We start from the raw sequence: 25,145 nt of genomic DNA, 5'->3' as shown, positions 1-25,145 counted from the left end.
AATTAATAAATTAGAAAAAGAGACTAGTGTACTCAAAACTGAAACTAAACTTGCTACAACACACTGTAAGATTCTTTTTCCTCTTACCCTTGTGCCTATGAGATCAAAACCAAAGCCATTAAAACACCTCTGGAAGACACTTCTTCCACTAGCATCCTCTTACCTGCCACCCTGCCTGCCTTCCACACTTTCCACCACCTCCACTTTGTTCTTCACTCCTCCTTTCTTCTTGTACTCTTTCTGAACTCCCCTTTTTCTCCTCCCTTGATATTCCCACTTCCTCCAATACAGCTGACTTTTCCAGCCCTTCTTTGATAGCCTCCTTTAAGGTCCAAACAATGGGAAATGGAAACCAACAAAATGTATGCATGCACCAATTGGGCTAAGTCAGAATTTCCGGCCCTGCTAAGAGACTTCCCTAATCCTAAAACCAACTCTTTTGAATTCAAACATTTTAGTCTAATCATCAGAACTTATTAACCTGGATTTTCCAACTCATGTGTTGGAAACCTGGATTTTATCAACTCATCCATGTACTTGCGGGAAATGTTTTGGGTAGAGAATGGGTGCTAGCTGCTGAATGGGATAGCCCCCTAGAGGACTTTAAACTGGCTTGTGTTCAAGGATTTTAAAAGGCACAGAAACAGCCTGCCAAATTACTAAAAGCCATTCTCCTAATTTTTTTCCCACCAAGTTAACTGGAAAGCCTTATAGCACTGTACATCAAAAAAGGACAAACCTGTCTTTGATTATTTGTTAAATTTGAACAAACTTTCCAACAAAATTTAGAGATCACAGACTTAAATAATGAAATGCTCAATTCATTTAATTCCATTTTTTCGTGGCCAATCTTTCTGAAGTCCTCAATACCCTGGTAAAACAGCATGACTTTAATTGAGGTGCAAAACAACCCCATGAAATAGCCTGTTCAGCCAATCAAGTATCCAAAACTTTAGAAAAGGACAAAGAATCTACAGCCACTTGAGCCTTAGATTGTCAAGAAAAGACTACCAAGTTAATGGCCCTTCAGCTACAACAATTAGGGATTCCTCCAAAATGTCCTCTCCTCAAAATTAAAATTAAAAAACCCTGCTTTTTCTACAAACACACTAAACATTTTAAGAAGGATTGCCCCAGATGTAAATAATGGCTATAGATAAATGCTGATAAAGCTACTTGGGCCTGCTTTGGGAACATTCAGGGGATATTTCCCATACTTAAAACTAACCAACAAGAAGGACTAGATATTAAAATTGATGATAAAGTAGTCAGAGTTCTGGTTGACACTGGGGCTACTCTGTTCTACTCTATTTGCCCTTAACCCCGACATGCTTTCAATGACCTCTCCCCAGAGTTCTGAATTCATCCAAATGGTCAAGGTAGCCAACCAGCCTATGACAGCTCCTAAATCTCTACCAATTTCCCATTTCAACTAGGATCCCTCACTATCAGTCATTGCTTTTTGCTTGTCCCATCAGCTCCCATACACCTCCTGGGAAGGCATTTCTCAGAAGCCTACCAGGCCCATATTTTATTCTCCCAAAAGGAGGAAATAATGCTTAAACTATATTCACCAGGAGATTTTTGCCACAGAAGCAGCTCTTACCCAAATACTCATCTATTCAGTTAGCCTCACCATTACCCATCTTGCCTTCCAAGAGCTACCTGATAGCCTTTGGCACAATCCAACACTGATGTTGGTCACAGCCATTCAGCACCTCCAATTAAAATCCACATTAACCATAATAAACCCCTCTCCAGTGTCAAACGATATCCCCTAGATCCTGAGGCCCTGGCTGGCAGACAACCCATAATGGATGATTTTATACAAAAAAAAAATTTGTCCCTGCACCAGTCCTTGCAATACCCCCATCCTACTCATCCACAAGCCCAACAGTACAGGATGGCAATGTGTTCAGGATCTCTGGGCTATCAGTAACACAGTCAATCCCCAACACCCGTGGTTCTCAATCCCTATGCCCTATTTTCTAATGCTTCCCCTGAAATTTCCAGCTATCAATCTTTGTAGTGCCCTTTCCAGTATACCTGTAGCTCCTGACAGCCAATACTTTTTTGCCTTAACTTGAGAAGGCCAACAATACACCTTGGTTGTCCTTCTCCAAGGGTATGCAGCAAGCCCAACCTACTTCTCCCAGATCCATAGGGCCAATTTAGCTACCATTTCTTTTTGGTGAGGGTCCACTTTACTCCAATATGTCAATGATTCATTCTTTTTTTCAATATGTTGATGATTTGTTCTTATGTTCCCCTTCCTAAGAGGTTTGCCTCCTTGGCAGCCTCTACCTACTTACTATACAATCTATCCTCTAAGGGACACAAAGTCTCCAAAGAAAACTAATTTTGTCAGACCTCTGTCAAATTCAAGGGATATCTCCTAAGCCCCTCTTAGAGGTTAGGAGGTATCCTAGGAACTCAATAGAGGTAGACCCCTTGTGCCTACAATGTATATTGGCCTTTCCCCTTTGCCAAAGAGACAATTTTCTGGATTCTTGGGACTTGCAGGCCGTTGCTGAAATTGGCTTCTCAATTTTTCCTTAATGTCTCAGTTTCTCTGTAATCTCCTTAAAAGTTTCTCTCCCAATTCCATCCAATGGACCTTTGATGCCCAGGAGTCCTTTGAGAATACAAAAACTCAACTTACCTTGGCCCCAACCTTAGGACACTCTAATTATAACCTCTCTTTTAATCTGTTCACTCATGAATGCAAAGGGAATGCTCTGGGAGTTTTTACTCAACCTCTTGGAGGACAAAATAGACACAGGATGCTATACTCAACAGATTATGTTCCTCAAGGACTTCCTTCTCACCTCAAAATGGCTTCTGCTGTTTTTATCCTTGTAAAAGCCACAGGAAAGATAGTGATGGGGTTTCCTCTCATTGTTTATGTTCCTTACTCTCTCAAGGCTCTTCTCAATTCTCATCACATTCAACATCTCCCTGCTAGCCTCCCGACTTTACCTGATGGAATTTTCTGGATCCTTCCACTTTATTTCCCCTTCCAAAAGATGACACTCCCTATGACTGTGCTACCTGAACAGATCAACTTCTCACCCCTTGGCTAGATCTCTGGGAGGCTCCCTTACCCAATACAGACTATAACTGGTTTACTGATGGGTTATAACTGAGGGGACCCAGTGGCAAATACCAAACTAGAAACTTGTTGTCTCTCTTAACCAGATTATTGAGTCTGGTCCCTTTCCTGATGCCATATCTGTCCAACAAGCAGAACTACATGTTTTTACTAGGGCATGTCTTTTAGCTAAAGATAAAACAGCCAATATTTATGTAAACAGTAGTCATGCCTTTAGAGAGTAGCTCATGATTTTGGCATGCTTTGGAAATAAAGAGGCTTCCTTACCTCATCTGGAAAGAAAATAAAAAACAAAGACCATGTCTTGGCACTCCTCAATGCCATTCAAGCTCCAAGAGCTTTAGCTATTATTAAAGTTCAGGGACATTCCTCTGCCCAAAATAAAGAAACATTTGGAAACAATATGGTTGATATCGCTGCCAAGTCATCCATGTCCCAAAATACAACATAAATTCTATTAATCAAAAGCTTGCCTATTTCTTTTTCTTTTTTTTTTTTTTAATTTTACTTTAAGTTCCAGGATACAAGTACAGAAGTGTAGGTTTGTTACCTAGGTATACATGTGCCACGGTGGTTTGCTGCACCTATTAACCCATCATGTAGGTTTTTTTTTTTTTTTTTTTTTTTTTGGTCTTTCTACAATTTATTTTGTTTCTTCACACCTGTCTTGCTCCTGACAGCCCATTTAGATTAGGACTAAGCAGGAATTGAAGCATAAAACAGAAAGACAGTCCTGACCTGCCAGTTCCAGAGTCTGTCCTCTGCTCCTTCCACCACCCATATGAGCATGCCTAGACTCTCCCACTTGTGATTTTTACTGCAGCAAAACCTCTCCAGTGAAGTCTCTGTGATGGAACACAACAGTGGTCAGACCCGCCAATCTGTTCCTTTGCTCTTCTGTGGATGCGGGGCTGGGGGGCTTCTCTGAGCCTCCTCTCCAGCATGTCAGATATGTCCAGAGTCCATTCTCCACCGTGTCCTCCCCTTCCTACTCCTCCTTTGCTTCATCTAGTTGGTGACACAGGGAGGTGTCCAGTTATGGGCCTCACTGCTCCATGGCAGAAATCCTGGCATGCCCTGGATGAGGCTTCATTGGCCTTATTTGCTGTTGAAAGTTCAGGATTCTTTTTTTGTTTGTTTGTTTTTGTTTGTTTGTTTTTTTTTTTTTTTTCTTTTTTATTGATCATTCTTGGGTGTTTCTCGCAGAGGGGGATTTGGCAGGGTCACAGGACAATAGTGGAGGGAAGGTCAGCAGATAAACAAGTGAACAAAGTTCTCTGGTTTTCCTAGGCAGAGGACCCTGCAGCCTTCCGCAGTGTTTGTGTCCCTGGGTACTTGAGATTAAGGAGTGGTGATGACTCTTAACGAACATGCTGCCTTCAAGCATCTGTTTAACAAAGCACATCTTGCACCGCCCTTAATCCATTCAACCCTGAGTGGATACAGCACATGTTTCAGAGAGCACAGGGTTGGGGGTAAGGTCACAGATCAACAGGATCCCAAGGCAGAAGAATTTTTCTTAGTACAGAACAAAATGAAAAGTCTCCCATGTCTACCTCTTTCTACACAGACACAGCAACCATCCGATTTCTCAATCTTTTCCCCACCTTTCCCCCCTTTCTATTCCACAAAACCGCCATTGTCTTCATGGCCTGTTCTCAATGAGCTGTTGAGTACACCTCCCAGATGGGGTGGTGGCCGGGCAGAGGAGCTCCTCACTTCCCAGTAGGGGCGGCCGGGCAGAAGCGCCCCTCACCTCCCGGACGGGGCGGCTGGCCGGGCGGGGGGCTGACCCCCCCCACCTCCCTCCCGGACGGGGTGGCTGGCTGGGCGGGGGGCTGACCCCCCACCTCCCTCCCGGACAGGGCGGCTGGCCGGGCAGAGGGGCTCCTCACTTCCCAGTAGGGGCGGCCGGGCAGAGGCGCCCCTCACTTCCCCGACAGGGCGGCTGGCCCGGCGGGGGGCTGACCCCCCCACCTCCCTCCCGGAGGGGGCGGCTGGCCGGGCAGAGGGGCTATCATGTAGGTTTTAAGCCCTGCATGCATTAGGTATTTGTCTTAATGCTCTCCCTCCCCTCGTCCCCCACCCCCCGACAGGCCCCGGTGTGTGTTGTTCCCCTTCCTGTGTCCATGCGTTCTCATTGTTCAATTCCCACTTATGATGAGAATATGAAGCTTGCCCATTTCTGCCCTACTTCCAGTTCCCCAGTTATACCAAACGCTGGCTAAATCTCAGGCTATCTCAATGAAGGATAAAAGTGGGAAACTGCTTGAAGAATGTTGTTCTTTTGACTTTTTGCAGCCCTCTGGGTGGGTTCCAATTGCCACCCTGTTCTCCCTAATGGCCTCTAAAAGGATATTTTAACTTTCATTCATGACCTAACCCATTGGAACATGGAAAAAACGGTCTAATGAGGGAAATAATAGTGTTGGGGTCCCTCTCTCACTATTGCCCACCTTGCCTTTCTGGAAGGGAGCAGATACTCTTTTTTTTTTGAGACCTAAATGGGCTGGGCTTTTTTAAAAATCGGATACTCTTTTTTTCTTTTTTTTTTTTTTTTGAGGGTCTTGCTCTGTCATCCAGGCTGGAGTGCAGTGGCACCATCTCGCCTCACTGCAACCTCCATCTCCCAGGTTCAAGCGACTCTCCTGCCTCAGCCTCCTGAGTATCTGGGATTACAGCTACTTAACTGGGCAAAATCTGTCCACAGTACAATCCTGGAAAACGATTACATGCCCCCATGGACCACTTTTCACTACCAAATGCCCCTTCAAGATATGGCAACAAGATTCAGTTCAACTTTCTACCTCACAAGGGTACCAGTATGTGTTGGCTATGGTTTGAATGTTTCCACATTGGCCTGAAGCTTTCCCCTGTCATCAGACCATAGCCACGGCAGTAGCTAAGGCCCTAGTAGAAAAAAATTATACTAACCTGAGGAGTCCCACGAGAACTTCACAGTGACTCAGGAGCTTGTTTTACAGGGCAAATTATTAAAAGTGTTTCTAAAATTTGGTCTATCAACATTTCTGTGCTTACCATCCCCAGCCCTCCAGAGTAATAGAACGAGCCAATGGAATAATAAAAATCCAATAGGTAAAAATCTGTGCAGTCTTTAACCTGCCATGGCCCAAGGCTCTTCTTTTAGTCATCCTCAACTTTCATTCCACTTCTACAGAAAAACATAAATTATCTCCTTTGGAAATTATTAGCAGCCACCCTATGTGCCTAGATGAAATACTTCACCAGCCAGTACTCATCAAAGGAGGCCTCCTACATTAGTGCAAGGAGCTCATTAATGTCTGCAACATAGTATTAACTTTGTCAAATATTCCTTTAATGGTGTGCTCCCAGGAGACGAAGAACATCCTTGTAACTTCAGACCTGGAGACTTTGTGTATTGGAAAAGACATCAGCTTAAGAATTCCCTCCAGCCTTTCTGGAAGGGACCAGGTAGTCTTTTTTTCTTTCTTTCTTTCTTTTCTTTTTTTTTTTTTTTTTGAGACTTAAATGGGCTGGGCTTTTTTTTTTAATCAGATACTTTTTTTTTTTTTTTTTTTTGAGGGTCTTGCTCTGCCACCCAGGCTGGAGTGCAGTGGTGCCATCTCGCCTCACTGCAACCTCCATCTCCCAGGTTCAAGCGACTTTCCTGCCTCAGCCTCCCGAGTAACTGGGATTACAGGCGCCTGCCATCATGCCTAGCTAATTTTTGTATTTTTAGTAAAGATGAGGTTTTAGCATTTTGGCCAGCCTGGTCTGGGACTCCTGACTTCAAGTGATCTGCCCACCTCAGCCTCCCAACGTGCTGGGATTACCGGTGTGAGCCACCGTGCCTGGCCTCTATCAGGTACTCTTAACTGACTCAGGTGCTGCTAAATTACAAAGCACTGACTCATGGATTATTATTTATCATTTTAAAAAGTCTTCTGATCCTCCTCCTAAGTGAACCTCCCAACCTGTCACTGATAGCAAACTTAAGTTGATCAAAGTAGAGCTGGCAGGACAAGAAGACAACATCTGATGGAGTCTACTTTCTCCCAAGATACCAGACTTAGCCCATAAGCTTCTGCAAACTGTGGGACATCTTGCCTGATTAACTTCTCATAAACCCTTCGTTTACATAATGTCGTACTTTCTCCTTCTCCTTCCTTTACTACCCTTGCCATTTCTTCCTACTGATGGAAAGATGATTCCTTAATACAACTATCCCAATCCTTTGCCTCTGCAGGCAACTTAACTGAATGTTGGTTATGCCACCTTTCCCCAGCCAGACCATTTGGAGAAACCAATGACCCCCTGATCATCTCAGTTACCAACCTCACTCACAGGCCCAACTGCTCAGCACCCCTTTTTGACCCACTGGCTGTAGCCTATTGGATGATCACCTGTGCTCCTGAAGTTCTCCCTGCTTTTTCCTCACTGGGATATCCCATGAAAATCTTTGTTTCTCTGCCTGTCATTTCCTCCACTTGGAATGAATACTCACTGCCCTTCTGTTCTGCATACCTCACAGAATCCTGTAAAAATAAAATGTTTAGTGGAACCCCCCCGCTCTGAAGATTATATGAAACAAACCATGGAGTTTCCCCCTTGACTTCCCAGGTCTTCCAGTTAAATCGTACCTCTCTGTCTTTACCTAAGACCAGCTCCTGGTTTGGCCGAACCCTCTTTTTTGTCTGTAAGTGGCTTCTTGGATTTTTATAACCTCTTGGGACAATTATGTTTCCCTCCAGGCCGTCTTTTTGGCTGCAGGTATCTTGGCTGAGATTTTGCCTACCATTGTCTCAGGTCCTGGGAAAATGCAGGCATTTGGTTTCTGGGTTGAGTTTTTCTCCTATCACCATTATCTCCCTAACTCTGAGACTATAAAGTCTGTATTCCATGGTCAGGGTCAAAAGAGTCCTATAAATAATTGATGAGTACCCTGGTGACAACCCCTCAGACTATGAAGATGACAGTTGTGAACACTGCCAAGGATGCAGTTTACCCAGAGGTGTGAACCCAAGTAGAGGAGCTATAGATTAGGAAGGATTCCAGGGTAATGGTTTTGACTGAGCCATGCTTGGGAGAAATATATTTTGAGACACCTTTCCCACACTGTTAAGAGAATGGCCCAGCCCAGCACTCAAGCCATCATGGCACAACAGACGTCCCTACTTTCCCTTGCTTATGTGGTCCTGGACAACTGCATTGCATTAGACTATCTCCTTGGGTGGTGTTTGTGTGGTCACTAACACTTCTCATTGCACCTGGGTAAATACCGCCAGTCAGTTGAATTAGAAACATCCAAGATCCTAAAGCTAGCCAAATCTCTGAAAGGGACACCTTCAGAAAGCCCTTGACTGGATCTACTACAACTTCTCTCTGGTATAGAATCCCTTTTGTGTTCCCCTCTACAATGCTTACTTAATGATCCTCCTCATACTTGGACTAAGCATTTGGCTCCTCTTTAAAATCATTCTTGCCTGTTTTAAGAGATGTCTGCAAGAGCCTCCCACCAGAATCACGCTGACCCAATACCTTAAGACTTTAAACTCACTCCATCCAGAAATGCCAGAAATGAACCAACTTAACCCAAGATACTTTAATTCAAATTTAACAGGTATCTGAGTGCCTCTTGTAGGTAAATGGCTCTAGTTGCTCAACTAACCACTGCCCTGCCATGAGGATCCCAGTGTAGGACTAGATGGGCCCAGAGAAGGAAGCCGACCACTCTGGCACCATGATGGGACATAACCCACCACCAATCACCAGAGCTGTCTGCTGACAGGTTTTGATCAAAAGCAGGAACTGTCTACTTTGAAAAAGCCAGTTCTTAAAGATTGATCATGAATGATTAACTGAGCCTAAATTCAAATGGACCCAAGCGGCCATTTACTGACTAAAGGTTAAACATGTACTCTGTACTCCTGGAAAAACCACACACTCCATAACTTTGGGACACTCATATCTGTCCCTTTTTATGCTGCCTGAATCAATAGCTGCCAACACCTGGACCCAACCAATAAACTATAACCTCTGGTCAATCTTAACATCAACCAGTAAGAACTAAGCAAGTTCGCATCCCTCATTTGCATAGCATACTGGAGTGGAAGCCTGGGAAAAAACTTTTTCTATAAAGGACAACCCCTTTCTTTGTTCCAGTGGAGTGTACCTTTGTTGTATTGGAGGCTGCATCTCCCTGGTTTGCAAACTGCTCACAGAAATAAAGTGTCTCTTAATCTAATGCTTCTTTCTCAATAGTTTTGTTAACAAATCAACCTTGATGGTAATTTGGTTTCTCAGACTTTTCTATGGTAGAAAGACTGAGTTGACTAATCAACACATTTTAGGAATTATATTTCTCAGCACAGAATAAATAGAATGAGGCAATGGGTTCCTAGTCTCTCTTGCTAGGGTATAGTATTACCACCAAATGGGATTCCCAGCCCCTGGTTTGCTGAAGAAGACTTTTCTGATTTTAAACCCCAAAATCCTATGCCCTGGGAAGTGCCTCATTCCTGGGAAGACTGAGACTGCTTGTCACCCTACCATCAGGACAAGAGCCTCCTGAGAATCGAAGTTGAGCACCAGAGTCTTGATCTTTGAGGACAATTGTCCAGTCCCACTGGCACATGTTTATTCTGTCCCCACGAGAAGCCACAGCCTGCCAGGCATTCAGTGAGGCTCACTATCTTAACTGAAGCACATTTAATCTGTAAATATCTAGAAAGCAGATCCAAGACCCAAAGGCTGTCATTATAACTCCCTGTAAAGAAAGCCATTACTAAAAGCAGAGAAGTCCAGTAATGGAATGGGTCCAGGGCCAAGGAGTAGGTTTCCTGACAGTATTCCTAGACAGACCAATTGCTCCTCTCTCACATATAATCCCTAGACCAGCATGGCAAAATTTAGTGAGTGAGTTGTTAAAAATTGCAGATTCCTGAGTGATTTTCCCCTATATTCTGCTTTGGTATATCCAAGGGTAAAGCCAAGGATTCTGCATTTTTAAGTTTCACCATCCATGCTGGTGATCTATAGACCACACTTTGAGAACCACAGCCTTAAAGAAATTGGAACACTAAATGTTTTCATACTCTTGTAGTTTCCAGATATATGTATTACTCATATATATCATCTTCTAGCATCTAATCAATTTTATTTCATCTAATTTAAATATAGTTGTAGCCATTAAACTTTTAAGTGTGTAGCCAGGCCCAGTGGCTCACCTCTGTAATCCTAGCACTTTGGGAGGCTGAGGCGGGCAGATCACTTGAACCCAGAAGTTCGAGATCAGCCTGGGAAACATGGTGAAACCCCATCTCTACGAAAATACAAAAAATTAGCTGGCCATGGTGGCATGTGCCTACTGTAGCCCCAGCTACTCAGGAGGCTGAGGTGGGAGAATCACTTGAGCCCAGGGGTTTGAGGCTGCAGTGAGCTGGGATCATGCCACTGCACTGAGTGACAGAGCAAGACCTTGTCTCAAAAAACAAAAACAAAACACAAAAACCAAAAAACTTTTAAGTGTGCTTTAATCTCTGTTCCTTGGCATTTTTCTCATATAAAGAAATTTATTTATTTTTATTTATTTATTTATTTTGAGACAGAGTTTCACTGTTGTTGCCCAGGCTGGAGTGCAGTGGCGCGATCTCGGCTCACTGAACTCTGCCTCCCAAGTTCAAGTGATTCTCCTGCCTCAGCCTCTTTAGTAGCTGGGACTACAGGCGCACGCCACCAAGCCCAGCTAATTTTTTGTATTTTTAGTAGAGACAGGGTTTCACCATGTTGGCCAAGCTGATCTCGAACTCCTGACCTCAGGTGATCCACCTGCCTTGGCCTCCCAAAGTGTTGAGATTACAGGGGTGAGCCACCACCCTAGCCCATATAAACAAATTTATAAATTGAGTAACATTCTTTATTGGACCGTTTGTTCTTTTTATTTTAGTTGGAGGAAAAAATGAGTGAATTCATAGAAGACAGAAGAAGACTTCAGGGGCTGTGTCTATGTTGCAAACACAGTTTTCTGCCAGCTGCCCCAGATCTCAGGAACTAAAAAAATCACTTTATTGGAACCACCTTGCTGGGCCTCTCCCTCCCTGTTCAGAGCAGCTAATGAGGGGTCTGGAGAGTAGCTCTATTAAACAAAACGCGAAGAGTGCGTTGGGTGGTGGTATCTCATGTTAATGGTACAAAGCCTTCTCTCTGTTGGTTTTGCATATAGAATTCATTACATGGCATCAGCTGTCTCTGATTTCTTTTTTCCCCAAGAGGGAGACCATTAGAAGCAGGTGAAGACAGAATTATAACGAGCCCAAATCAGATTGCTGTTGGGATTTTATGCAGAGGAGCTTTTGTTTTCCTCTTCAAGTCTCCTTGAATTCCTCCCAGCTACTTCAGGCTTCTGCCTGTGCTCCACTGGCTCCCTGAAGCAGGCACCAAATGCTGGGGTTGCCTGTTATCAGAGCAAAATAAACACCTTCTGCCTCCAGCCCCGTTGTTCCAGTGAATATGGAAAGTTTGTGAGGCTGACTGGGTTTCGGGGAGATGCATTTGGCTGCCTCTCCTCACCTATTTCGTTTGTGCTCTATTAATCAAATGACTTGTGTTTCCCCCCCCTCCCCCAAAGCGCCCTTAAGATTGCTAATTAGTTACCTTAGGTCAGTTGGGGGCAATTTTCTCCATTTTATAGAAAATAACAGAGCAGCATCCCTCCTCCGAAGAAATAAGAATAACCCAGGCCCCCATCACCGGTGAAGGTCAAATGAGGGGTCTTTTCTCTGTGGAACAAATACCGGAGGAATAGCCCCTCCATGCAAGAGACTAGGTGCTCCAGTGATTACAAAATGAGTTTGCAGCACACACAGTTTCTGGTCCTCAAGAATCCCATCCATCTCCTTACCTCCACCTTTCCCCTAGAGAGGAACTCAGAGTTCGACTTTTCTCTCTTTCTCCCTTTGCTGTGTTACTATTTCCATGAGCTCTCCTGGAGTTGTCTCTCCTTGATGGTCCTCTGGGTGCCATCTTTATACTCACCCCCAGACAGAGTGATGAATGGCGTCTTCTCAAGGTGTTCTTTTACAGGTAGAATCGCAGCGATGATACCTGGAAAAAATCTATCAACACTCCATGGTGTCTTGGTTTTGGGATTGGGCAACGATTTATGCCTTTAATTTAGGGAGCTGGTTTCCCTTGTTTTATCTTTCAGGGGACAAGCCCAGCCCATTTAGGCTGTCAGTGAGCGGCAGTACCATGACAGTCTAAACATTCTCTAGACCTTAATATTATTCTCATGTTAAATTCAGTTTAGCCTAAAGCTGCCTCCTTACCTATTTAAAGTTCAGCCTAAAGGTTGCTCCATACATAGTGAACCCAATTGGATGTGTAAAGAGACCGTAACCTACTCTTGGAACAAGTAGCCGAGTCTCAGCCAATCACAAAAGCTGTACTTCAACCAATCACAGGCAGCCAACTGTTCAAACTGTATTCAAATAAGGCAAACACCGAGCTGCAGCCAATCGGGCTGTTTCTGTGCCTCACTTCTGCTTTCTGTACGTCGCTTTCTCCTTTCTGTCCATAAATCCTCTCCCACCACGTGGCAAAGCCAGAGTCTGAATCTGCTCTGGCTCAGGGGCTGCCTGATATGTGAAACGTTCTTGGCTCAATTAAACTCTGTTAAATTTAATTTATCCAAAGCTTTTCTTTTAATATTCAGGTGGCCCAAACAGAGCCAAGAAGAAGACAAGAAACTTAGGGAAGTGGGAATTGGGGGTGAAGAGACTAGGGGATCTCAAATAAGAGAGAAGATGGCAAGGATAGGGAGGAAAAAATAGAAACGAACTCCAGAAAAGAGAGACCTGAGTGAGAACCTGAACTAAGAATTCCAAATTAAGTTTTATTTCTTATACCCTAAGTATAGAAAATACATTGTACAGACAGTCCTTGTTTTGCATGCAAGAATTTCAGTTTTTACAGTTGAGTTAAAACTGTACTAGTGATCCAAGTATATACTGGCAGTCTTCCTGTGTATACCAGTCCCTCAGAAACATCGTTCAGCTTTCAGTTACCACAATATATTAATTGTAGATAATTGTAGCTCTTTCCAACTAATTCCTAAGTAAATAACAGATGCATATTATGATCAGTGGCCAACCATGCCACTTCTTTCAAAGTCTGTTGCATCTGTTATCCAGGACTCCAGTTTTTACATAGATGGCAAAGTGTGTGATCATGTCACCTCCTTGTCTCCCAGTGATAATCCTTGTGTCATTTTACAAAAATGGATAATCGGCCGGGCATGGTGGCTCACACCTGTAATCCCAGCACTTTGGGAGGCCGAGGCAGGTGGATCACCTGAGGTCAGGGGTTTGAGACCAGCCTGGCCAACGTGGTGAAACCCCATCTCTACTAAAAATACAAAAAGTAGCTGGGTGTGGTGGTGGGCACCTGTAATCCTAGCTATTCAGGAGGCTGAGGTGGGAGAATCACTTGAACCCGGGAGGCAGAGGTTGCAGTGAGCCGAGATCACACCATTGCACTCCAACCTGGGTGACAAGAGTGAAACTTCATCTTAAAAAAAAAAAAAAGATAATCAAAAGAGGAAATTGGACAACAAAGATGAAAGTACAACAAAGAAAGTGAATTTCACCTGCTGGAAGTGAAATTGAACATGATTAAATGATTTGAAAATGACAACAAGAAAGCAAAGTTAGGAGAGACCAAGGTCTGCATGAAACTACTCTATATAAATTGTATATTAAAAGTTCAGAGAATAGAAAAACCAAGAAAGTGGCATCAGCAAAAAATTTGATGTTAATGGAACTCTCTGAGATATTCCATGACATTGAAAGCACTGAGGATAAAATATTGGAAACAGATGCAGACTTATAAAGGAGGAGGATGCTTTGCCAAGGCATAAAAAAGAGGCTCACTCAGTATTGTAAGCTTTATGATAAGAAGAAGGCAGCCACTGTTCAAACACCTCTTAGTATTTTTTTTTACAAAGAAATAAAACACTTTAATTTTGAATATTTCTAATGTTTAAATTACAGTGTACTAAATAACTATTCGTTTTACTAGCTTTTAATTTCCCTGTCTATTTATAACTGACAGCAGGGGAGTTTTTAAAAGCTGTAAGACAGTAATAATTTCTCCCATTGATTACTGAGATGATGGCTTTGCATGGTTTCAGCGACTTGCATGGTCATTTTTCTGGTTTGGCACTACCAGGTGAAGTATATACTTGGATCACAGGGTATTTGTGCATAGGTGAAGCAAGACTAATCATCACGATTTGTAAATTATATCAATTATAAGTAATATGGTCCTTTTTTATAAAAAAAAAGGGGGAGGTTTCTGGCTCTGCGTGCATGTGTGTATGCGTGTGCGAGCATGTGCGTGTGTGTGTAATTCGAAGTTGGCAACTGGCCTTTCTGTCTGCTGAATGCTGAATGAAATTCCCATGAGGCCCTACTCTCTTTTTGAGATTTCCTCTAATTTCTAGGGTGCAGGCTGGTGCAGAGCCTTACATCTTTCTGATCTCCTTTGCTTCTGTGATTCCATCTTCCTCAAGGGCTGCCTCAACCACTGCTTATGATATGGACTCAGCCCCTTCTTTTATTTCCACAACATGGAAGTCACTTACACCAGGCTTTCCTGAGCTCAGCAAACTTCATTGAGGATTGCGGGGGTGTGGGGGGAGGGGGCATGAAGAAGTCACATAATGAAGTGCACAGCTTTGTGCCATTCCACTCCTCCCCCTCTCTGTTTTCCCTTCCCTCTCCCTCGCCCCTCTGGAAACAATGAATTCCTTTCCCTGGGATATTTACAGGATCTTCCCCCATTGGCTCTCAGATGTGGGGGTAATTTGGGACTCTCTCAACTTTTATCTATGGCAAGTATTTATCTAAGCATCTTTCCAACCAAAGTCAGGTATCTTCTGAAGAGCAATTCTGGTGCCAGCTATTATGTTAATAAAGTTTTATATATAGACATATACGTATAGGTATAGAGAGAGTACACATAAGAAAGAAGAGAATTACATACATGAAAATGTTAACACTCAGTTGAGTATCTCTGGGTGGTCAGGATTATAGATGATTGTTATTTTCTTCTTTTTACTTTTCTACGATAAACATATTTTATAAAATGTGCACAATGCACATATATTAAATTTTAATAAGAAAAAAATTATTAAAATAGTTTGTGAGCCATCCCTGACAAAGGCAAGGGCACTAGGGGCACAGAGGAGAAGGTCTGAGTCGGCCGGGGAGCGGGAGGGAACACCAGAATAGAGGACTTGGGGAGGAAACAATGAAACAAAGAAATGGGAAAGGAACCAGATCATCACTTTAAGGTAACATAATTTGGCTCCATTGTGTTCCTGCTTTAGGAGGTTGACTAACAATTACCATGATAATTATAACAATTTCAGGTTCCTCTTCTGCACACTGTACTTTCATTATCCTTCAAGGCATTGTGCTTGTTCCTAACATCCTGCTACTACAAAAGAAGAAGTCTAATACGTGCATCCTTAATTTTAGCGAGAGCCCATGCTTGGCTCTGATACAATACCATTTTCAAGTTGGCTGCATATGTTAAAATGAGAATTTTATTGTCCAGTCCCACCGCAACCCATTCAATCCCGCAGTAGTTTTTAGAAAGACCAATCATTTGGGACCAGAAAGAGCAATGCGTCTTCCCAAGGATACGATGCACCCACCTTCCTTCTGTCCGGTACCCCACCACACCCCATCTTACTCTGGGGCTTTTCTTTTCCTTGCAACTGAGAACTACAGTTCTCTCAATTTTTACTCAACTTGGGGGTTGTTGTCACCAGTGTTGGCATGACTCCAGCACCGGGATTTAGAAAGGGCAGGGAGCTGTTGAAGTGGAAGGGGCTGGTAATGGGGTTTGGGGATGGTAGAGGACAGGAACAGGCTCAGCAGCATCTCTCCAGCCCCACAACCCCACAAAAATTAAAGGGCGGTGAGCAGGGTGGCATGCAGTCATGATGGAGGGCAGCTGTTGGAGGGGATCACTGAAGCCCCTAGTGGCTGTGTACATAGTTATTTTACTTTTGACTCACTCAAGTCTTCCCGTTTAACACAAACAGAGGCAATTATGACAAAGTCAAAAAATAACAGATGCTGGTGAGGAAACAGAAAAGAGAATGCTTGTACACTACTGGTGGGAAGGTAAATCAGTACAACCCCTATGGAAAATAGTATGGAGATGTTTCAAAGAACTAAACATAGAACTACCATTTAATCCAGGAATCCCACTACTGGGCATCTGCCCAAAGGGAAAGAAATCATTATATCAAAAAGATACCTGCACTCATATGTTTATTGCAGCATTAATCACGATAGCAAAAATATGGAATCAACCTAAGTGTCTATCAACGGATGACTGGATAAAGAAAATGTGATGAGTGTGTGTGTGTGTGTGTCTGCGTGTGTCATGGAATAGTACTCAGCCACAAAAAAGAATAACATATCTTTTGCAGCAACATAAATCGAACTGGAGGCCATCATCTTAAGTGAAATAACTCAGAAACAGAGTCAAATACTGCATGTTCTCACTTGTAAGTGGGAGCTAAATGTGTATCCAAATGTGTACATGTGGAAATAGAGTATGGAATAATAGACATTGGAGACTCGGAAGGGTGGGAGGGTGGTGGAGGTGAGGGATGAAAAAGGACCTAATGAGTACAGTGTACACTGTTGGGCGAGGGTGAAAGCCCAGACTTCACCACTACACAATATATCTATGTAACAAAGCTGCACTTGTACCCCCAAATCTATTTTCTAAATATTAATTAGAAAACACAATAAATCCTTCCCTCTTTAGCATTCTGACTCTTCCCATATCCCTCTTTCCTTATTACATTTCTTATATAATTCCTGGCTGGGTGTGGTGGTTTATGCTTATAATACCAGCACTTTGGGAGGCCAAGGTGGGCAGATCACTTGAGCTCAGGAGTTTGAGACCAGCCTGGGTAACACGGTGAAACCCCGTCTCTACTAAAAAAAAAAAATATATATATATACATAAATTAGCCGGGCATGGTGGCACATGCCTGTAACCCCAGCCACTCGGGAGGCTGAGGCAGGAGAATCACTTGAGCCTGGGAGGCGGAGGTTTCAGTGAGCCGAGATTGTGCCACTGCACTCCAGCCTGGGCCACAGAGTGAGACTCTGTCTCAAAAAAAAAAAAAAAAAAAAAAGAAAAGAAAGAAATTCTTATACAATTCCTTATTAAATTATTTCCTTGTTAACTTTCTTAAAAGGGAGATCCACACTTACTGACTCATTCCTTGCCTCCAGTTCACTCCTCAAACAAGTCCTGTCTGGATTTGGCACCCACGGCTTTATGCACTGATGAAATTAGTTTCACTGAAGGCAGGGCTAATGTCCTGTTTTCTAGCCCTCATCCTGTTTCAACTCCTTGCAGTAGCTGACATCACTTTCACTTCTTCCTTCACACGTTCTTCTTTCCCAGATTTCCCAACTTCTTGATTAGTGGCTCTGCTGCCAACCTCCAGTTGTCTGAGCTATAATCCTTGGCAATCTCCTCAACTCCTTCTTTGCCAATATTAGACATATCTATAGAATCCATCCTCTTTTTTTTTTTTTCTATTCCTAGTGCTACTTTCTTAGTTTAACTTGGCACATTCTTCATCTGAATTGTCCACCCTCTGGTCAAGCCACTATTTTTAGCTGTGTATTATTATTATTGATTTCTAAGGTAGTTGCATTGTGATCAGAAACCATGGTTTGGATAATGCTTTGAAATTTGTTGTTTGTGTTTTATTGTTCTAGTATGTGATTAATTTTTATGAATGTTCCATATATACATGGAAAAGCATTTGTATTCTTGAGTTGTTGGGTGCTATGTTTCATATGTCTCCAACAGATCAAGCTTGTTCAAATGTTCTATACCCTTATTGATTTTCTGTCTACTGAGAGAGGTATGTTAAAGAGTCTCACTGTGATAGTGTATTTGTCAACCTCTCTTTGTAGTTTTGTCCATTTTTACTCTATGCACTTTTCTTTCCCTTAGATCCAGGGACAGACTGGATAATCTATGTATTCTGAAGTTATGTTATAAAGGGCATAGAAGTTTGGAATTATTATTATTATTATTTTTGAGACAGAGTCTCACTCTGTCACCCAGGCTGGAGTGCAATGGCACGATCTCAGCTCACTGCAGTCTCTGCCTCTCAGGTTCAAGTGATTCTCCTGCCTCAAGCCTCCCAAGTAGCTGGGATTACAGGTACCCACCACGTCGCCTGGCTAATTTCTGAATTTTAGTAGAGATGAGGTTTCACCATTTCAGCCAGGCTGGTCTCAAACTCCTGACCTCAAGTGATCTGCCCACCTTGGCCTCCCACAGTGCTGGGATTACAGGTGTGAGCCACCATGCCCAGCCCGGAATTATTAAATCTTCTTGTGATCTTTATTTTTTTATCTCTTTGTTGCTGATAATGCTTTTCTCCTTAAAGTCTGATATAAATGTCATGATGTCAGCTTTCTTTTGGTTAATATTACCTGGTATATCTTTCAGTGTTACTTCGTTTTCATCCTTTCTGGGGTTAAGAGGTGGTGTAATACAAAGGCTAAATGTATGGGCTCTAGGAGGGGCCTTCCTGGGTTCAAATCACGCTCTCATTAGTTATTTAATCTCAGGCAAATTATTTCACTTCCTTATGATTAACTTTTATTATTATTATTATTTTTTGAGACAGGGTCTCACTCTGTTGCCCAGGCTGCAGTGTAGCTGCATGGTCACGGCTCTCTGCAGCCTCAACTTCCCAAGCTCAGGCGATTCTGCCAACTCAGCCTCCCAAGTAGCTGGGACTATAGGCACATGCCACCACACCTGGCCAATTTTTGTATTTCTTTGGAGAGATGGGGTTTTGCCATGTTGCCCAGGCTGGTCTTGAACTTCTGGGCTCAAGCAATCAGCCTGCCGTGGCCTCCCACAGGGTCCCTATGATTTGCTTTTCTTATCAAAACAGTCTCTGTCTCACTGGGCTACTGGGAAGATTAAATAGATAAATACGGCGTAGTCAGAACAGTGCTTGGCACATGGTGAGGACCACGTAAGTGTTTACTCATTGTGATTAGATCCAGCTCTTATAGATAGTGTATTGCTGGACTTAGGAAAACAAGAATGATAATCTTTGCTTATTAGTTTAAGAGTTTGGCCCATTTACACTTGTTTCAATTATTGATATAATTTTATTCATTTATATAAGAAAAATAAAACAACATAATTTTAAAATAATTTTATTTATTTATATGATTTTATTTTGTACTCCTGTCCTATCTTGTTTCTCCATTCCCCCTGCCCTCATCCTTTCTTGTCTTTTGCAGTCTGGTTTTACGAGACTGCATAGGCTAATAACAACTGACTGCATAGGCTAATATTGGACTGATTGAATTATTCTTCTCTCATTTCACTTTTTCCTCCCTCTAAAAGTTTGAAAATTATGCATTTTAGTTCTGTTATTTTGGTGGTTACCCTAGATATTTTAATATCTATGTTTAACTTGACAGAGTCCTCTAGAACAGTAAAAGGACCATAAAACACTGTACTGTTAGTCATATCCCTCCAGGATTATGCTGCTTTTGTCTAGAATTTTGTTTCCAGCTTGAGCTTTTTCTTAATCCTACAAATTGAGTATCATTGCTATTGTTTGATATAGTCAGTAATTACTTAATTTTCACATGGCTGCCATTTCTTTGTTCATCATCTTTTTTTTGCACCTCCGACCCTTTGGTGGGAGGGATCATTTTCCCTATTCCTAAATGCTGTCTTATTAAAGAAGTTCCTTTAATGAGAATCAGTTGGTAACAGATTCTAACAGTTTTGGTTTATCAGTATATGTTTTTACTTTGCCTTTGTCCTTGGAAGAGTGGCAGGAGTTTCAGTGCTTCCTGAACATTCACATGCTCTTCCCCTCCCCTGCAACATCTTCCCTTGCAGCTGGGTGGAGCCCTGTGAGTAACTCTGGCTGACGGACTGGGAGCCGGAGCCACAGGTGTCATTTCTGGACTGAGGCACAGTGAGCATCTCCAGCATGACCCTTTAGCTCTTCTCCTTCTCTGGTGATTCTGCAGGCCATGTGTTGAGATGGTGGAGCCTCAAGATGTAGGCAGCCTGGATTGATGAGTCACTCACTGTATGGTACACAATGTCCTGGAGAGTCACTTGATTAGTAGGAGATTTTGGACAAACGTAAAATAAATCTTTGTGTAACAAGTCGGTGATATCTTGGCTCAGTTGTTATTAGCCTATGCAGTCTCGTAAAACCAGAACTATCCCTTAGGATATTGAAAATATTGTTGTATTGTTTTCTGGATACCATTACTGCTGTTGATTTTATGAAATTGTCATTCCTTTTGTTGATAATCTGCTTTTCTTTCCATCGACTTTTAGTGTCTTTGGTGTGGAGGGAAGGCATGGCAGGAGGCAAGTCTCCAAATATTTCTTGGCCAACCCAGCTCTTTCCCCTCTTGCCTGCAATTCTCAGAGAGAAGGTACTGAGAATGCGACACCCTGAGATAAGGAGGAACCGTCTGAAACAGGCTGGGATTTATCCATCTAGGACATCCTCCTATAACAGGATATCCTGCAAATCTTGGGCTCAGCAAACCATGTTGCCCCTGGGGTATAAAAACCAAAGCACAGCGCTTTCAGGGTCTCTCAGCTGGGATGCGAAGTGAGGCACGTGTAGACAAGACTCCATCTGCCCCGGGCAGCTTTCCTGAACCCGAGGGACTGGTTTGCCATGGATCCTCGGCTTCTGTTTATCTTTGCTGCTCACCTGTGAGTTGTAAATCTGCTTTGCCCGACTTGTGTGACAGTTCCATCTCACCAGACTCACCCTGACAGCCGGGCTAGTGCAAAACCTCCTGTTAGACCTGGAAGCCTGCCATATCTAGGAAACTTAGCAGAAAATGCAAGGACTTTTGAGTGTTCCTCTAGGATTAGCAACAGGTACACAGTGTTCCCCTCACAGGGATTGATACCGATGTATGTTATTCTGCTTCACAGGCGTTGTTTAGAGTTTTGCAGACTGAGTGTTCATTTCTTATTGTTTATTGTTCTTGAGATTCCTTGGTGTTGCTGAATCTAAGGATTGGTGTCTTTCATCAGTTCTAGAAATTTCTTGGTCATTATTTCTACAAAGTGTGGCTTTTCTCTGCTGTATCTATTATGTTCTTCTGATATTCTAAAAACATATATTTTGGGTCTTCCTTCTTGGTGATTTATTTCCGTTGATACCTCTTTTTCATGTTCTCTGTCTGTCTCATTTTGTGTCCTATTTCTTAATATTTACTTTCCAGTTCACCAATTTTCTCTTTGAATCTGATACATTATTTAAGTCATTCATTGAGTTTCTAATATCAATTATATTTTTCCTTTTTAGAAGTTTTGTTTGGTACTTTTAGGATCTACCTAGTGATTTTATAGTCTTTTGTTCTTAACTTAGATATTTTTCTGAAATTCCATGGTATTTCTTTAAATGTAATAATAGATTTATTTTTTCTGTAACTGATGATTGCCATACCTGTTGTTTTTGCAGTACTTATTTTGTAGTTCGTAGCTTCTGCTGACTTTCTCATGGTGACTTACTTCCTCATATATTTAGTGACTTTCGACTGTGAGCTCAAGTCCCTTGGACTTCTTAGAGGAGTGTTTTGCAGAGAGAATTGGGAATTGACACTTTCCTTTGCCAAGATCTGGGGAAGCGCCAACTTGGGATTACTTTATGTAGATATTTGTCTTGGAAGTTTTGAGGCCATTCATAGAGTGGGAATTCAGACTCCAGATCTGAATGAGTGTGGGTGAGTGGCTAGGAATTTTCAGAAGGTATGTGATTGATTGATTGATTGAGTGATTGCTATTTCAGAACCAAGGCAAAAACAGGCAGTTATTCCCTCTGCCTCCCTCTGCAGGATGGGCTGTGCCACAGTTCACCCACCGGGATGTGTTACCTTACAGGAATGATAACTTTCTCGAAGGGTCTCTGACGTGATCTCCCACCCTGACCAGACACCTGGCTATTTCTAAACCCGTATCACCCCATCATCTTCTGAACCTGATCTCAGCCCCCAGGGATCAGCGTGGAGTCTCAGAAAAAACACTCATTTCTGATGCTCTCAGGATTGTGCTTATTGCTATCATCTCAGTCAGGCGTTCAAAAGAATGTTTGAGATGTCTCCCCCAGCAGCTTTAGGTGTTTGTACTGAAAGGCACTATCAGAAATGAAAGTTTTCAAATACAGCCTATGTGGCAGGCTCTGTTCTAGGCATTGGAAATCCAGTAAACAAAAGAGACCACAATCTCTGCTCTCATGGAGTCTTAATGGGGGAAGACAAGACATTAAAAATATAAACGACTAAATATATAGTAATAGACAATGATTAGTGTTCTAGAGAAAAATAAGGCAGGTGAGTGAGTAGAAGAATGCCAGGGGCCAGGAATGGAGATTGATTTTAAAGAAGTTGATGACCGGAGGCCTTGCTGAGCAAACACCTGAGAAGGTGGAGGCCAGGTGTGTTTATGGCAGTGAAGGCTGCCCCAGGCAGAGGGAACATAACAATCCCCTTGTCTCCAAGAGGAAGTTAAAACTGCGTAGCTTGTCATTTACAACATGTACCCTAAAACTTAAAGTATAATAAAAAAAACAAGCAAACAAAAAACTGCACAGCGTGTGCCTCCACTTGAAGACAGAGGAAGGCTTTTCTAAGGGAAGATGTTCTAGATGCTGTGGAAATACCGAGCAGCCATATTCTAAGCACTGTGGCTGCCTCTGCTTCGGGAACTTTCCATGGGGCACCAGGCTCCCTGCACAGTGCATTCTCTCTGTGCCAGTCACCAAATGCCAATGAATGCTTAACGGCCCGGTGTCACCCCTCTTCTTTCTGCCCTGTTATTTTTCTCCTCCTCACAGGTATATTTTCTTTCCTCACACAGTTTTTATCCACTGTGTTATTCAGAGCCTTGTGGTGTTTGTTTAAATAAACGAACTCATCGTGAATATGACATAAAGGAAGCTTTGGACCCTCATGCTGGCTGATGACGCATGTGCAGAGTTTCCCAAGATGCTTAATTTTTTTTTTTTTTTTTTGAGACAGAGTCTTACTCTGTCACCCAGGCTGGAGTGCAATGGCATAATCTCGGTTCACTGCAACCTCTGCCTAACAGGCTCAAGCAATTCTCCTGCTTCAGCCTGCTGAGTAGCTGAGATTACAGGCGTCCACCACCATGTCTCTACTAATTTTTGTATTTTTAGTAGAGACGGGGTTTCATCATGTTGGTCAAGCTGGTCTCGAACCCCTGACCTCAGGCGATCTGCCCTCCTGGGCCTCTGAAAGTGCTGGGATTACAGGTGTGAGCCACTTTGCCTGGTCCCAAGGTGCTTAATTTAAAACATACAACCTTGCTGACTTGCATTGAACAAGCCAGTTTCCCTGAAAAGTTTTATCAGAGTAAGCTAAATTATCTGGTCATCCTCTCATTTCACCCCCAGTACCCCTCAGGAATTCTATGTGGGGATGGAGAAAAGGGTTTCTGTTACAGGTCCCAGGGTTCAGGAGCAGCAGAATGACCAAGGCAAATCTGTTGGGGAACATCCTTAGCCTCCTACAGGGATGGGACCAGGACGTGTGGGCTTACGTAGGGTCACTGCTCTGTTTGTTTCTGGCAGCCCCATGGCAGGAGTATCCTTCGAGAGCATCCCTTTGCCCTGTTGAATGCTGCTTTGACAGTGCAAACCAGCATCAAATCTGTTGCAGGAATGCTTTAGAAAAGGTATAGGAAAGACTTTTTTCACCCACCTTTCTAGTTTTCTTGAACAAAAAGGAAGGTTCAATGAGGCATGGCCTTCCATTTCTTAGAGTGGCAGTGGTGGTGTTCTGAGGTTGAATGGTAAAGTGCAGCGCCTCTCCAAGTTCTCCATCTAAGTTGTCCTAACCAAACATCTCCGTTCCAGCCTGGCAACTGGGGGTTCAGCATACGGTGACCTAGCATGTGGCCAAAATGCATTTGTAGAAATTTGTGTCACTTGAAAATTTATGGGAGTTTTTCATTCTACTCAATGAGAGTTGCTGTATGTTTTGCACAGTGTTTGTCCTAAAACACATCGAGTAGAATTGTTGATCCAGAAGTTACGGCACGTGCAGCCCATGGCCCTGCATGGGCTGGGTTCACCACCAGGTGCCTCCTGGGAGTGGGTGTCCCATCTGAGAAGCGCAGGTGGTGGAAAGAACCCAGGCCTGGGAGTCAGGAGGTCTGCATTCTAGCCCTGGCTCTGTCGCACTTGCTGGAGGACCTCAGACTGCGATTTCTGGGCTTTAGTTTGCCCATCTGTAAAATGGTAGCATTGGGCAAGGTGATCTCCTTGATTCTTCCCAGCTTGATCATCCTGGAATGCACCACTCTAGGTACACCCCTTGGTTGCATTCTATTAATTTGGAAAGGATTTTCCATCAGAATCAAACACTTTCTGCTTGTTTTTAGCCCAGTAGTGGCATTTTTAGTGAAGTCAGTGGAAAATAGCTTCAGTTACTTCTAAATGGTAATAGGGAAAAGTAATATTCTTTTCCTATTTTAAAAGTCTCAGATTCTGAAACCCCACCATAAGTCTGAGTAACACAACTGCAGGCCTACTAGCATGCTTGGGATCTAAGGTAATGAGGCCACAACCTAGGTCCTAATTCCCTTCTTCCAAAGAGTATCCAGTAAATTCCTCATGCTTCACTAGCCTCTTGCCCCATGGGAAATGGGGAGTGAGATTCAACTATTTGTTTTTGGAGGCACAAAGTGGAAAAGACTTACCAAGGTTTGAATCAAGCTTGTCTTAGAGCCAAAGGTAGAAGCAAGAGGGTCTCTTGACTTTGTCTGAAACTCTTTGACTTGGCACAGGAATGAAAGTCGTATCATTGAAGAACTCTTGATATGATGAGGTCATGTATGTGGAAGCTCTTGCACATGGTTAGGTACTGTATAAACATTAAGTACAAATATCAGTAGACTTTCA

General features: G+C 42.9%; 1 long non-coding RNA gene across 1 annotated transcript in view; it reads right to left on the bottom strand.

Annotated features, from left to right (window-relative positions):
* Positions 1-11,952: 11,952 nt before the first annotated feature.
* The window catches only part of LOC129136154 (uncharacterized), a 31,011-nt gene continuing 17,818 nt past the window's right edge, over positions 11,953-25,145 (bottom strand). The window contains exons 2-4 of the long non-coding RNA XR_008537504.2: positions 24,944-25,107; positions 23,944-24,129; positions 11,953-12,196 (exon numbers count right to left, since the gene is read on the bottom strand). This is a non-coding gene — a long non-coding RNA (uncharacterized LOC129136154). The remainder of the gene's footprint in view (positions 12,197-23,943; positions 24,130-24,943; positions 25,108-25,145) is intronic.

Source organism: Pan troglodytes, chromosome 1 (assembly GCF_028858775.2).
Source record: "Pan troglodytes isolate AG18354 chromosome 1, NHGRI_mPanTro3-v2.0_pri, whole genome shotgun sequence".
Lineage (NCBI taxonomy): Eukaryota > Metazoa > Chordata > Mammalia > Primates > Hominidae > Pan > Pan troglodytes.
The sequence above is the reverse complement of the archived record's forward strand: the minus strand, read 5'-3'. Positions and strand labels throughout refer to the sequence as shown.